Source organism: Calypte anna, chromosome 9, assembly GCF_003957555.1.
Source record: "Calypte anna isolate BGI_N300 chromosome 9, bCalAnn1_v1.p, whole genome shotgun sequence".
NCBI classification, from domain to species: Eukaryota; Metazoa; Chordata; class Aves; order Apodiformes; family Trochilidae; genus Calypte; species Calypte anna.
The window spans coordinates 3,049,375-3,062,692 of record NC_044255.1 but is presented as its reverse complement, the minus strand read 5'-3'; positions in this window follow the sequence as shown (position 1 = coordinate 3,062,692).

Here is a 13,318-nt window from a genome sequence, read left to right as displayed (position 1 = left end):
TAAGCCTGGACAAAGAAATTGGCAAGCCAGGTGGAGTTTAGGGAGCAAAGCTTCATTGCTGCTAACAAATCTAGGGAGTATTGCAGGGATGATTTGCTTTTTTCAAAGAATAATGCATTTGAAGCTTTGGTTCATAGCTGTTCAGTGGAGTTTTGCTTTCCTGGGTTGTAACCTGGTTATTGTGCATTTGACACAAAGCCCAGAGCCTCAGTTTTGAAGTAGTAGCAATTACAACTAAAATGAAAACTGTTGATTAGCTGCTGCTACAGTTGAAGGGAGCTGAGCATTGTTAACAGGTTTATCTTAAGGCAAATATTGCTTCAAATTTCATTTTCAGTATCTGAAGTGTGTATTGTTTTCTGTTGGGTATGAAAATGGCTTATGTGCCAGATTCTTCTGACTGTCTCTTAATTTACTTCCAGAAATAAGGTGTGTATGTAAAGAACTAAATTTGTTTGGTTTTTTTTTTTCCAAAGGGTGATATCAGATGTTAGTTAATTTTCTGCACCCAAACAACCTGTGGGAGTGATTTCTTTGCCTGGGAGAGGCACTTAAAAGACATGGGAAATGGACAGAACCTACACACAGTGTAAGCAATGCCAGTTCAAAAGAATTTTACTAGTGTAAAAACCCAAACTTACAAATTGATCTATTTTATTGAGACTCCATGAAATACTGATTTACTCTGCTTTTGAGAACATCTTAAAAAGATTGAGCAGTTAATGGCATCAATTCAAAGAGACAAAATCTTCACTTGTTCTGAAGTTTCTACAGCACACGTGCTTGTGTAAGTTTTAGGGAAACATCATGTCCTCAGATAGCCCCACTATAAAGCCCCAGTAACTCTTCCTCAGAGCTGGTTTTTCCTTTCCTGTGGAGCATAAACTCACTTTTTTTTTTTTTTAACTTGTTCTTTATAATTAAACACAACCCAATTAAATGCTGTCTTCCCCATGTCCTTTTAAAATAACCTGGAAAATCTTTTGTGCATGTTTTGTAAGTTTAGATCCAATGAACATCAAGTAATTGTATTTTGTAATGTGCTGTAATTGAATTGCTGTAATTCCCCCAAGCCTGGTGAAAGTGCAGCTTGGTAGAGTTTGGTCTTATCAGCCTCATGGAAATTGCAGTGGGTTTTCTGATGTGATACCAGTGAGATCTGACAGAGACAGTTCTGACAAATTAATCTTTCACATCTTGACGTGGAGTTGGAGTTAGGTGGGAAGAACTATTAGTTTTTATCTATAACATAAAATGATGAGAATATTTTGATTATTTTGGTTCTATGGTAGAGCAGAAATTCTGTATCACCCAGCATGATTTGGGACCTAGGTTTCAAACCCTCTGTTTTTAATCTTACTGTGAAATTTTTCATCTCTCTTTTTTAAAAGAATGTTTGCCATTTCCATCTCTCAAAAGACAGGAACTTCATGCTAAGAATATACACTTTATTCTTTCCCACAGTGTTATACTTGAATCTTATCTTAATTTTCTGTTGTCATATGAGCAAAGCAGCAGTCTATTATGTGTTCACAAAGCCAAGTCTGTGATTATGCAATACACATGTGCTTCAAGTATCTCTAAACAGAATTCACATGTTCCTAAATCCAGCTGTGTAATACAGTACTGTCTTTGTTTCCTGTTGTTCTTCAAGTTCTGTGGATACATCAGGAGCAGTCTGATTGGATTCCTTGTCTGCTACTGTGTTTTATCTGGACTAGAGCACAAAATTGATGTTCTATTTGGCCACATTTTCACGTGGTGTCTGGTGGGAGGTTTGCTGTGTAACTTAAAGCTTATGTCTTCCACTTGAGTACATGTTTTGAATATTTGTTTTTAAAGCTATTAACAATTACTAGAAGTCGAGCTCTACTGAGTAACCACCGCCTGGCATTGCAAAGAAAGTAAAGGACAGCCCCACTGTAATAATAGTAGACTTAATTAAGAGAGAGAGAGGAGCCTTTGTATTTAAAGTTTTTATTTAGAGATGGAAAAGAATGTCAGAAAGGGATGAAATCTAGACAGAGAACACAGACTGAGGTTGAGTTTCCAGCAGCAGTCCTACAAGAGACGGAATGGATGCAGGTATAGGGCATGCCCACTAACTACCCATGGGTCCAAAAGCTTGATTTAAGCTTAGACCTGGGCATTCAATCCTGGCCTGAGCTATATGACAGATATTGTATGGTATCCAGTAACCTGTTGAAGTAACTGTCAGATTTGTGGGTGGACTCTTCATCTGTTGGATGGTGGTAGAGATGTCAGCAGTGGATTCTCATTTTGGCTTTGTTCTCTGTTAATGTTTATAATAAAATGGCAGCTTGTATTTTAGCAATGTGTAAAGATCTCTCCTGAATGGCCTTATATTCTAGTAATTTTTTTAATTACTATTTTTTTAAGAAACAAGTACTGAATGACAGGACTTGAATAATTTCTTACAAAACTGAATTCGTAGTATTCAGAGGAAAAGTTACTGTCTGTTCTGCAACAGTTATTTCCAGAACAGAAGTGGATCTAAGATTGATAACTGTTGCTTCCTTAATTTAAACACACTCTTAATTTAGAATAAATTATTCTCAGAGCTTGGCAGGTTGCAAGGATTTATCACAGTAAGAACACTGATTGCCTGTCATTTAAAACAAAACAAAACACAAAAAAACTCCAAGCAATGAAATGAAACTTCTGTGTTATAATCCATGTCTCCTACAGTCATCTGTCTGAGACCCCATAAAAGAATCATTGATGTAACTCTCACAGAGTATGTCCAAACCACCTTTGAAATAGATATGTGAAAAGCAGGTAAAAATATCCCGGTGAGCATTACAAGAGACAAGTTATGTGGCATTTACAGGAAACGTTCCATATTAGGCAAGAGAGTTTCCAAAACCAACTGCAGCAATATATTGAAGTTCTTTGGGGTGGGGGTGGTAGTGGAGGGTGGGAATCCTGAGCTCTGAGCATATGTTAAATGATAGAATGTTAGAACTCGGTGAGACCACACCTTGAGTCCTGTGTCCAGTTCTGGGCCCCCCAGGTTAGGAAGGATATTGAGGTCCTGGAGCAGGTCCAAAGGAGGGCAACCAGGCTGGTGAAGGGACTCGAGCACAGACCGTATGAGGAGAGGCTGAGGGAGCTGGGGGTGTTGAGGCTGGAGAAGAGGAAGCTTAGGGGAGACCTCATCACTCTCTCCAACTCCCTGAAAGGAGGTTGGAGCCAGGGGGGGGTTGGGCTCTTTTCCCAGGCAACTCTCAGCAAGACAAGAGGGCAGGGTCTCAAGTTGTGCCAGGGGAGGTTTAGGTTGGAGATTAGAAAGAATTTCTTTCTGGAGAGGGTGATCAGGCATTGGAATGGGCTGCCCAGGGAAGTAGTGGATTCTCCGTGTCTGGAGATATTTCAAAAGAGTCTGGATGTGGCACTCAGTGCCATGGGCTGGGAACCACAGGGGGAGTGGATCAAGGGTTGGACTTGATGATCTCTGAGGTCCCTTCCAACCCAGCCAATTCTATGATTCTATGAACTCAGGCTTTCAATTTCACCAAACTTATGTTTAGTGTGAACAGATGGGAGTTTTGTTTCTGGATTCTGTGAGCTGCCTTTAAGAATTCCATCTTAGAGGGAGTTCAAGACACCTTTTTTTTTTTTTTCCTTTGGCTTAGTCACACATTGAGAAGGACTGAAAATATGGGGATATGTTGATACTTTTAAGAATTTCACTGAACAGTGAACAAACTTATGCAAGTGCAACTTTCCCCTATAAATATAATGAAAAACTATACAAAATAAAGGATAAACTGCTGGTTTGGCAGTGAATGAAGATGATAGTCTTGTTGGTAGAACATGGCAAGTATTAACATATACTCACTGAAAACTGTTCTCTTCAGTGGTTTTGCATTCTCCTGCTTGTAGTTGTAGTGGGATTTTTCTAAAAAGAGAAACTGTATTTTTAAAATCAGATGATGCATCCTGAAGCCTTTTAGATGAAGAATTTTCTAGCACTGCCAACTGCTGATGTCATTTCAGAAACATGTTTAGTTTTGCTAGAGATAAAGAAATGGGTTGCTGTGGAAGTCAATTTTCAATTACAGGCTCGTTCTGGAAAGAAGTAGAAGAGTATCTTAGAAATATCTCAGGTTTTTCCCTCTTTTTTGTCACTGCTTAGAAGGAAGAAAATTATTGCTTAAGCAGTATGTTGTCATATGTGTTTAAACAACAAAATATCATGTACCTGAATGTCAAAATATGCAACTAGGCATCAGTCTGTAAAAAAAATTGAGTAATCAGAAGACAGGCTTCTGTTTAATCAGGTCAGGTAAGTTTTGACTACTCTATTTTGGCTACAGTTCCAAGAAGGTCAGTTAGGATTTGGATTGCTGTCTCATTAGAGGCTTGACTGAACTGACTTTAATGCTCTTTGGCCAAGCACAGCACCACAGATTTTGGCTGTACCAAGTGAATTCTCATGCTGAAATGGAGTTGATGCACATGAGTGAAGGGGATAGTTGAGTTTGAATAAAACTAAGTAATCCTCAAACTGTGTGACACTTCCAGTTCCTCAGACTTGACACAGAACCTAATTCACACTGAATGTAATCACTTACAGTTCAGTGTTGACTGATCTTCAGCTGAAATCAATAAATCAGCCTGGCCAGAGAGAGATTAGGCAAGTCAGAAACAGGTACTGTGGTGTTTGCTTTTGTAGGCTTTTGGAGAGGTCAGATAATGGAGACATCAATTAACAGCAAGGTAAACACCAGGCTTCTTCAGTGCAGTAGCTTTCTCCTTTCTGAAACCAGAGAATTAATTTAGCTTTAGAGCAAGCTGCCAAATAATTGACTATGTTTATATACAATATATCACAGACAGGGCCAGTGAAAGCTTCAGTGTTTAATCTTGTTTTATAGCAAACAGTGCAGATTTTGAGTGAAAACATCAATGTTCAAATCTGCTTTACAGAAAGCAGTGGCTTTTTTCAACTGCCTTCACTTCTCAGTGTTTGTTCTAGTTATATCAGCATGACTTAGCATTCAGAATGAAGGTTGGTTCTGATGCATATATGTGCAAAGAAAACATTTCAGTTTCAATAAAACTGAGCAAACCTCAGACAATGTGCTACTTTCAGTTCCTTGGGCCCTAGGTGCAACCTAAGTATGCTGTCTCCTAAGTGTCTAATTTCTTGTGAGGAGTGAAACTACAGTATTTATCCATTGACCTTTATTTTCCAGACTGTTTGATGTAAATATCCTCTTTCTCCTCCATGCCTTGTAATCCAATAGACTTGGTAAATATGGTTTCATCTTCCTCAGATGCAGTTTTTTAACCAGACTTATTGTACAGACCCCAAACAATGAGGCTTCCAGTAGCCAGAAGTGGCATCACTGGGGCTGTTGTTTAGCAGGGAAAGTATATGCTGAATCTGAATGCTGACAGGTGGTTTGGCAGAGAGTTTGTCCTCAAAACAAGAAAGTATGTTGGCTGGTCGGACAGAAATACATAAAGGGCTTTATCAGGATGTGTCCAGCTCCACAGCAGATGTGGTCATTTGGCTGTAGCTCAGGAACTTTATGGGCATCTTTTTAGAAAAATGAACCAAAAGGCAACACACTGATAGTTGATAGTGATTTCTGGCATTGTTTTGGTACAGCAAAACCATGCAGGAAGGCATAGCCAGCTGTGAGACAGATGGAGCCACATATGTTTTCATAGCCAAGAGGGGGTTTGTGTACAGACTGCAGTCAGCTATAATGCTCAGTGAATGACAGCAAAGTTTATTCATAGAGAGTTGCCTGGGTCTGTAAATAAATTCTTTGGATTGTATGGGTGTTCACTAGTTTTTTTTACTAACTTTCTAACACTAATAGAATTTTTCTTGCACTGAGGTCTATAAAGCAGTGAAGAATCAAGTTCTTGAATTATTCCCTTTAGCAGTCGGAATTCAAGAATATTGCATGACTTGGGCATGTGGCCTCTTTCCCAAACTAGGAGTGGCTGTGCCATCTTTTCAGCTTCTCCACAAACCCATGGCACCTTGCCACTACCACCACCACTTAGGGAAGTCTGCTAAGAAAAGAGATGCCATGTTCTTTTCCTCTCTCACTTGCTGCAGCACTGAAAATTGCTGCCAAATGAGATGAGAACTTCTCTTGTGATAAGCCTTCAGGGTCGGCCAAGTGTGAGGATGAATTAATCACTTATTTGTGGAGCCTTCTTTTCTCTCCCTGATCAATCAGAGCACAGAAGCTCTGGAGAGGCAGGGAAGCAGAAAGCAGTGCTTGCCTGCTGTAGCCTCAAGGGGAAGGAAGAAAGTTTATCCAACAGTGCTCTGATTTCAGTCAGCAGTACTCTTGGGCACTGGTCAGGGCTCTGAGCAGGCAGTTTAGGGAGTGCTGGTATTACCCAGGACAATTAGAGTAGACAACGTGTGTAAAAGGAGAGCTTTCTCCAGTGTGAATTAGAGAGTTTTAAAAATTAAGTGTTCAGATTCTTTGTTACAGCTTCCTTCTTTAATCTTTTACCTTTGGGGAGACAATGGGACTAAAAAGATTTGTCTGTTTCAGTTCTATTCACAGCCTCTTATGTCAGTACAAAATAAGAACAGTGCTGTGGAGAACTGAGTTTCCAGGATAGGAACTGCTCAGGGCTGGGTGAATACAGCCAAGGTACTCTGCAGATAGCTATCTGGATAGTCCTAGTAAATCATCCTCCCCTCTTATAGTTGATCTAAGGTATTGGACTCCTATTTCTTCCTTTTCTAAGTAAGAAGTTGCTGCTGGGATTTAAGGAAGCACAGAATTTCACATGAGGGAGAAGACAGCCAAGTTGACAAAGCCAAATGTTGTCAGTAATCATAATTGTAAAGCTCCCATTCCTAGGCTATTTAATCATTTCCCAAGTGACTTTTAAAAATAATATAACATTTGAAGACAGTTGGTTTTTATCTTCTCTGGTTTGTCCTAGAACAAATCATATGCATTTGATCTATAATTAGTTTTTATTTCTTTTATGTCTCAAACACACTTTCTTGAAGAGATGTTAGTCATTAGAAATACTGAGCCTATCTTCAATCTGAGGTGAAATGAAAGAGCTGCAGATCACTGGCACTGCTACAAAGCTGGCTCTACTAGGTTGGCTGGGACTAGTCTGAAAGGGATAGATACTAAGGCTACCAACAGAAGTAATTCTTGAAAGCAGGGAGCCTATAGGCTGAGGGATTCAGCTTATGTTGTAAATTATCTTTAATAAAATGTACTGGCCAGATAGGAGGCTGAAAATGGAGGTAGGCTGTTAATATTAGCATACTTAGCCTATTAGTGAGTGAGTCACTGTTGAAAACTGGAGGGCACAACTCAGGAAGATGAATTAAGTGTTTGTATCCCAGTTCCACTCAGCACTTCCTTCCAGTCACAACCCTACTAGACACAACCACTGAACAAATATGGGAAAACAGATTCTGCTATGTGTGTTAGATGATTTTGGAGGTGTAGGGGTTCTTCCTTCTACTGCAGGGTTGAGAACCAGCCATCTAGATATAGATTTTCTACTATATCCTGTAATATGATTAATTAAGTAGTTCTGAGGATAAGAGACCAGGTGTAATGCTGCATTACCCCTGTGGTAGATTAGGTCCCTTAATTTCTAATCAGGATGTGTCAAACACTGTTTAAATTGTCTATTATCAGATATACACTTTGCTGTGGTTTCACTTAGGTACATGATGTTTTGCCTGCTTCAGAGAGAGCCTGAAGCTACTTACCCAAAAGATAGGATTCCTTTTACTCCAGCCTGTAACAGAAAATAGGAGGCTGAACACCTGGCTTTTGGAAACCTATTTCTATTATTTTCTACCTTTTTTCTTCTTTTTTGTTACTGCTCTGCAGTGGTCCTGCAGTGACAGCAGGGGCTATAAGAGCTGTCATATTTGTTCCCACTTGGCCTTCCTGGCTGACTAGCTCTTGTACCAGCAGCAAATGTCTCTGCATGGAGCCTGCCTGGAAAAATGGAAAAGGCATAGCAACCAGAGCTACTGGATGTGGAGTAAGGAACAGCTTGAAAATACCAAGTAATCTCTTTTGATCTAAATATATTGCAATAGATTTGCCAAAAAAGTCATGGCAGCTTTTAAATGTGCTTATTAAGGATGCATTTGAACTCAAGCAACTTGAGATTTGCAGTCAGCTGTTACATCATCTACAGTACTCTTTGAATGCTTAATCAGATTATTTTTTTTTGACAGAATTATAACCTGAAAGCCAACTAAGTGATCAAACTTAATTGGGGCAATGGGAGAAACTAGCTCTTATCTTTGGAAATTCCTTTCTCCTTTTGTGAATGTACTCACTAACACTGCTTCCAGTGAGCAGGTTGGAATGGGATTGCTGATGGTGTCAAACATTGAAGATGAACTTCAGAAAGAAATGAGCAGTAACCTTTGGAATAACTAAACTATCACCCAAAAATACACTTAGCATTTTTATATGAAACATGCATTTGGGAAGGTGTGTGAAATGCTTACCATGCCACGGTGCAGGTTAGAGCCATCCACTGAAAGACCAGTTCTGCTAGCCAAGATATTGTGTCTGGTACTGCTGAAAGGCTCTTGCCCCTATAGAAACCACATTTCAGGGAATTAAATAAGCCATAGCTGGTTCAGAAGTGACTGCAGTGACCATTTTGTCTCATTTTTGGGAGCTGTGACACAAAACCATAAGATGATAGTGAGGTTTAGATGTACAGTGAGTCTAACCACCTAACTTTTACTGTTGCTCTACAGAAAAGACAAGAAGTTTCTAAATCTTATACAAGAGGAGGACAACAGCTTTTAGGAGCTTCTAAAGTTACACAAAAATTATGAGAGAATTGAGACAGCTCAGGCCTGACACTGCCTGTCCTCCTTCCTTGGTGTTTACTCTGAGATAAACCCAGCTGGATTTAAAAAAAAAGATTCATTGCCAAGTGCTTCTGTGACCTGGAACTGGAGCAGTTACAGCTGACAACAGTTCCCTTTCTCTTATTTGCCTTGATAAGCAAAATTCTTTTCCTTTCAATGATGATTTCAACTTACTTAGGTATGTTGCTCACATCAGTATCAGTGACTGTTTGTCTGCTGGAGCCCTTTGGACTCTGCACTATTCCTATTCACATGATGCTCTCACATTCCTCCTGGAAGCAAAAATGCATGTTCATGCTGCAAGAGAGTGAAAACTTACTGATTATACAGAGATTGGCAGGAGGTCTTGTTCCTGCCTCCTGGCAGAGGCAAAGAGGTGCATTTTTTAAGTGCTGAGCCAATGAAAGCCTTCCTATCTTTGTAGTCATGGTTCTTCTCTTCTGGTTTCTACCTTCCTCTAAACTTTGCTCTAGTATGCAAAGAAAGAAGGCTTCTTGTTCATGCATCAAATCAGTGAGAGGCAAGGTTTGGAGCAAACAGTCTCATTGTATTGATGTTTCTGTTAGAGCCTTGCAAGTGGAACTGCCTACAGTAAGTGCACAGACAGTTTAATGACTGACACATCCATTTATATTAAGATGTTACAGCAGAAGATGGAGCTGTGTCTGCAGAGTCCCCAAAGCAAGGAGCAGTGCAAACTGGTTTTCTAGTGCCTGGAGCTCTGTCCACGCTCTGGGCTGCATTGCTTCTCTAGAAGGCAGATTTTCTCTGCAAGTTTTAGCTCTGCTGAGACTCCTGAACCTTTATAGTCTGTAGGAATCTCTAAAATAAAAAATTACCAGAACACATGGCAATAAAGAAGTCTGCTCGGCTTAAGTTTGGCCTCTGGTTATAACTTGTGTAGGACAAGCAGTGACAGAGAAAATGTCCAATGGGTGGATGGAAAGCCAGCTTAAATCCTAAGATGCTGTGTTATTGCTTGGGTTGTTTGTTTCTGAGCATTAAGCATTTTCTTATAGTGATTAATTTTTTTTATTGGCAAATGATACTTGCATTTTTGTTTTATATTTTCTTTGTTTAATGGTAAGCAGTGGGAGATTTTAAAAAATTAAAACAAAGAGAGCTTGCTTTATGGAGCCAGTATGAGAGATTATATATAAGAGTGTTCTCCTTGTGCTGAAAAAAAACTCAGAGAAAACTGAGAACTCTTCAATGCAATGAGTGGCTAAAACAGTGGTTCGGGTTTAGTTCACGGGTTTGGTTTCAAGAATAAAAGGGAATTTATGGAGAACTCTAATGCTGTGGAGACAATTGTTTGAACTTTGCATTTGCTAATACTAACAGTCTTGGGAGGAAAATCCTTGGTAGCAGTGCAAAACAAGCCCAGTGATTTCATCTATGCTGGCAAAAGCTTTGCTGAAAGCATCACTGCAGTGGGGAGGAGGAGGGGGGAAAGAGAGAGAGAGAGAGAGAGAGAGAGAGAGAGAAGAGTTTTATCATCTGTATAGAAAAATAACAGATGAAGGAAGTGGTGTCCTGAGTCTGATATGAATGAAGTTAAGAGTAAGATAGACCACCTGAATTTGATTGTCCTGTCATGTGTTGAGTACCCTTGTTTTATTGCACATTTACCTGTGCAATCAGTATTTAGACTGTGTTTCATAGTGGGAGATAAGTCTTTGAGCTTATCCAGGAAAATCACATAGAGGTTAGGGCAAGTAATCAATTCTTTTAAAAATTGCAAAATGGGAATCCAGAAGTCCTAGTTTAGGACATAAATAACATTAAAGCCATAATGTAGGGTTTCCCTCCTGTTAATATGGTAGCAGGATTTGGCCTTCATGTTCAGCCTCCTATCTGACATGGGAGAGCTCTGAAGAAAATTGTTGTGGTAACAAATGCTGATAAGGCAAAGCAGAACTTGTACTGGAAACATTCTCTTCTCAGCCAGTTATCAAAGTCCTTGCAGCTTCCCATCAAAGCAAGTGAATCCACAGCAGCATATATTGAACATGGTAGTTGCTCCTGAATGCTGAAAGACCAACCAGCATAAAGACATCTACATAGTTGCTTTTTTGATGCTGTTATTTAGTTGTAATATAAATTTTCCACCCTTCAGTTGTTTCATTTTCTTCTCTTCCAACTTGCTTTCTAGTTACTTATCTGCCAAGCTTTGAACTGTGCTTAACAACTCCCTTTGAACCCCCCTTCATCTGGAAGCAGGCCCAGCCTGTGGCAGAAAGGGTCTAAAACTAATTTGTTGTAGCAGAACTGTATTTGACTAGAAGCAGACAAGGATGTGCTTTATTGTTAAGCTTTCATGCTGCTGTCCAGCTGGGAAAAGCTGAAAACTAGAGCCCTTTTAAAAGCAGTAATGCAATTATGTGTTTTATAAATGCTTTAAGAACCATTTAGTGCAAACCATACAGTTCTGTGCTTAGCAGTAACGCTGGGGCAGTGTAAAAGGACCAGATGGCATTTCAAGGCTCCTCAGCACTGAGACAGAAATACCACCACCTCTGAGATTAGTTTGTAAGGCACATATTGGGCAGAAAGCTGCAAAAGCATTGGAAGAGCACCTTCTATTTACTTTTATCTTTGTGTTGGGTAATAAACTCACTACTGCTATACTATTGCTCCTGCTGCCACCCCACCACTAGGCAGATCTTACCTTGAATACCTAATGGCAATACCTTTTGGAAACTTGTTGCTTGTTTCTGCTGATGACTAAATATATGGATGGGGACAAGCTATTTGACAGTGTTTTTCATGAAATCTGAGACACAGTGTACTTTATAATCTGGAAAAACACTGCTTTCATCTCTGCTCCTTTGGTCCAGCAAAGGACCTTTTGAAAGGGCTTGAAAACTGTTTTCTCTGAAGTTCTTCTGGACCCCATGTAGTCAACAGGGTTGTTTCTGCTCACTTCATAGGGCTTTGATATAAAAGGATATGTGAGGTGGAATTTGTGCAGTTCATAAACATTATATACAGAATTTGAATGAGGAATCTGAAGAAATGCATGCTCTCTATTAGTCCAATGGATTATTGTTTAGGTAAGGGTGAGAAGAGGCAGAGTGGTTTTAATAATCCCACAGTTCATTTCTGATATTAATAACCAAGTCTATAATCCCTGTTTTTGGAGTCATAGTGAAATATGAATGAGATATAATTTTCCAAGTAATGGCTGCTTGAGATTTCCATTGGCATTCTACCTATCTTTTTCAGCAGATTTTGGCTCAAAAAATGTAAACTTGGTATCAGAATAATCAAATATCACATCGATAGTCAAACATCAAGTAGATTTAGTACTGATGAGATGAGATTTATCTTATTAGCAAGAAGGAAGAAAAAGACAAATGATGTGCAGTTTTATGGACACTTTTCTGAAGCCTAGAGGTGGTTGGTATTCCCAGAGATTGAAGTGCTTCACCCAGTTTTGTCCCAGTTGTCCCACTGGTTGGTGTGTCTTTGCCCCAGTACAAAAGCAGAAGGATTACTGCATGCTAATAATGAGGTGTGAGCACAGGTCTCTAGGGTAGCTGTCAGCTGTCTGCCAGGGTGCCAAAAGCACAGCCACACAAGAGCAGTGGTAGTCACATTCTGTTTAGTTAAACCACAAAGTCCAGTTGCTCAAATGGAAGCTAGAAATGTCCATCCCAGCACAGGAAAAAAAGACCATATTAATTCTGGTGTTGAATCTTATATGAGTCATTAGAAAGGAAACCAAAAAGTTCACAAGCTAGCAGTATTTCAGGCAAATAATCTATTTTATGCTAGGTGTGTACAAGCTTCTGCTTTGCCCGATACTTTTGCCCCTGTAGGTGGAATGTCTCAAATATCACATCATGACAGGCATGATTGTGGCCAAGAAGGCCAATGGCATCCTGGCCTGGCTCAGGAGCAGCGTGGCCAGCAGGTCCAAGGAAGTGATTCTGCCCCTGTGCTCAGCCCTGGTGAGGCCACAGCTTGAGTCCTGTGTCCAGTTCTGGGCCCCTCAGTTTAGGAAGGATATCGAGGTCCTGGAGCAGGTCCAAAGGAGGGCAACCAGGCTGGTGAAGGGACTCGAGCACAGACCCTATGAGGAGAGGCTGAGGGAGCTGGGGCTGTTCAGCCTGGAGAAGAGGAGGCTCAGGGGAGACCTCATCACTCTCTCCAACTCCCTGAAAGGAGGTTGGAGCCAGGGGGGGGTTGGTCTCTTTTGCCAGACGACTTTCAACAAGACAAGAGGGCAGGGTCTCAAGTTGTGCCAGGGGAGGTTTAGGTTAGATATTAGAAAGAATTTCTTTAGGGAGAGGGTAATCAGCCATTGGAATGGGCTGCCCAGGGAAGTAGTGGATTCTCCGTGTCTGGAGATATTTAGAAAGAGCCTGGATGTGGCACTCAGTGCCATGGTCTAGCAACCGCAACGGTGGTTCAAGGGTTGGACTAGAT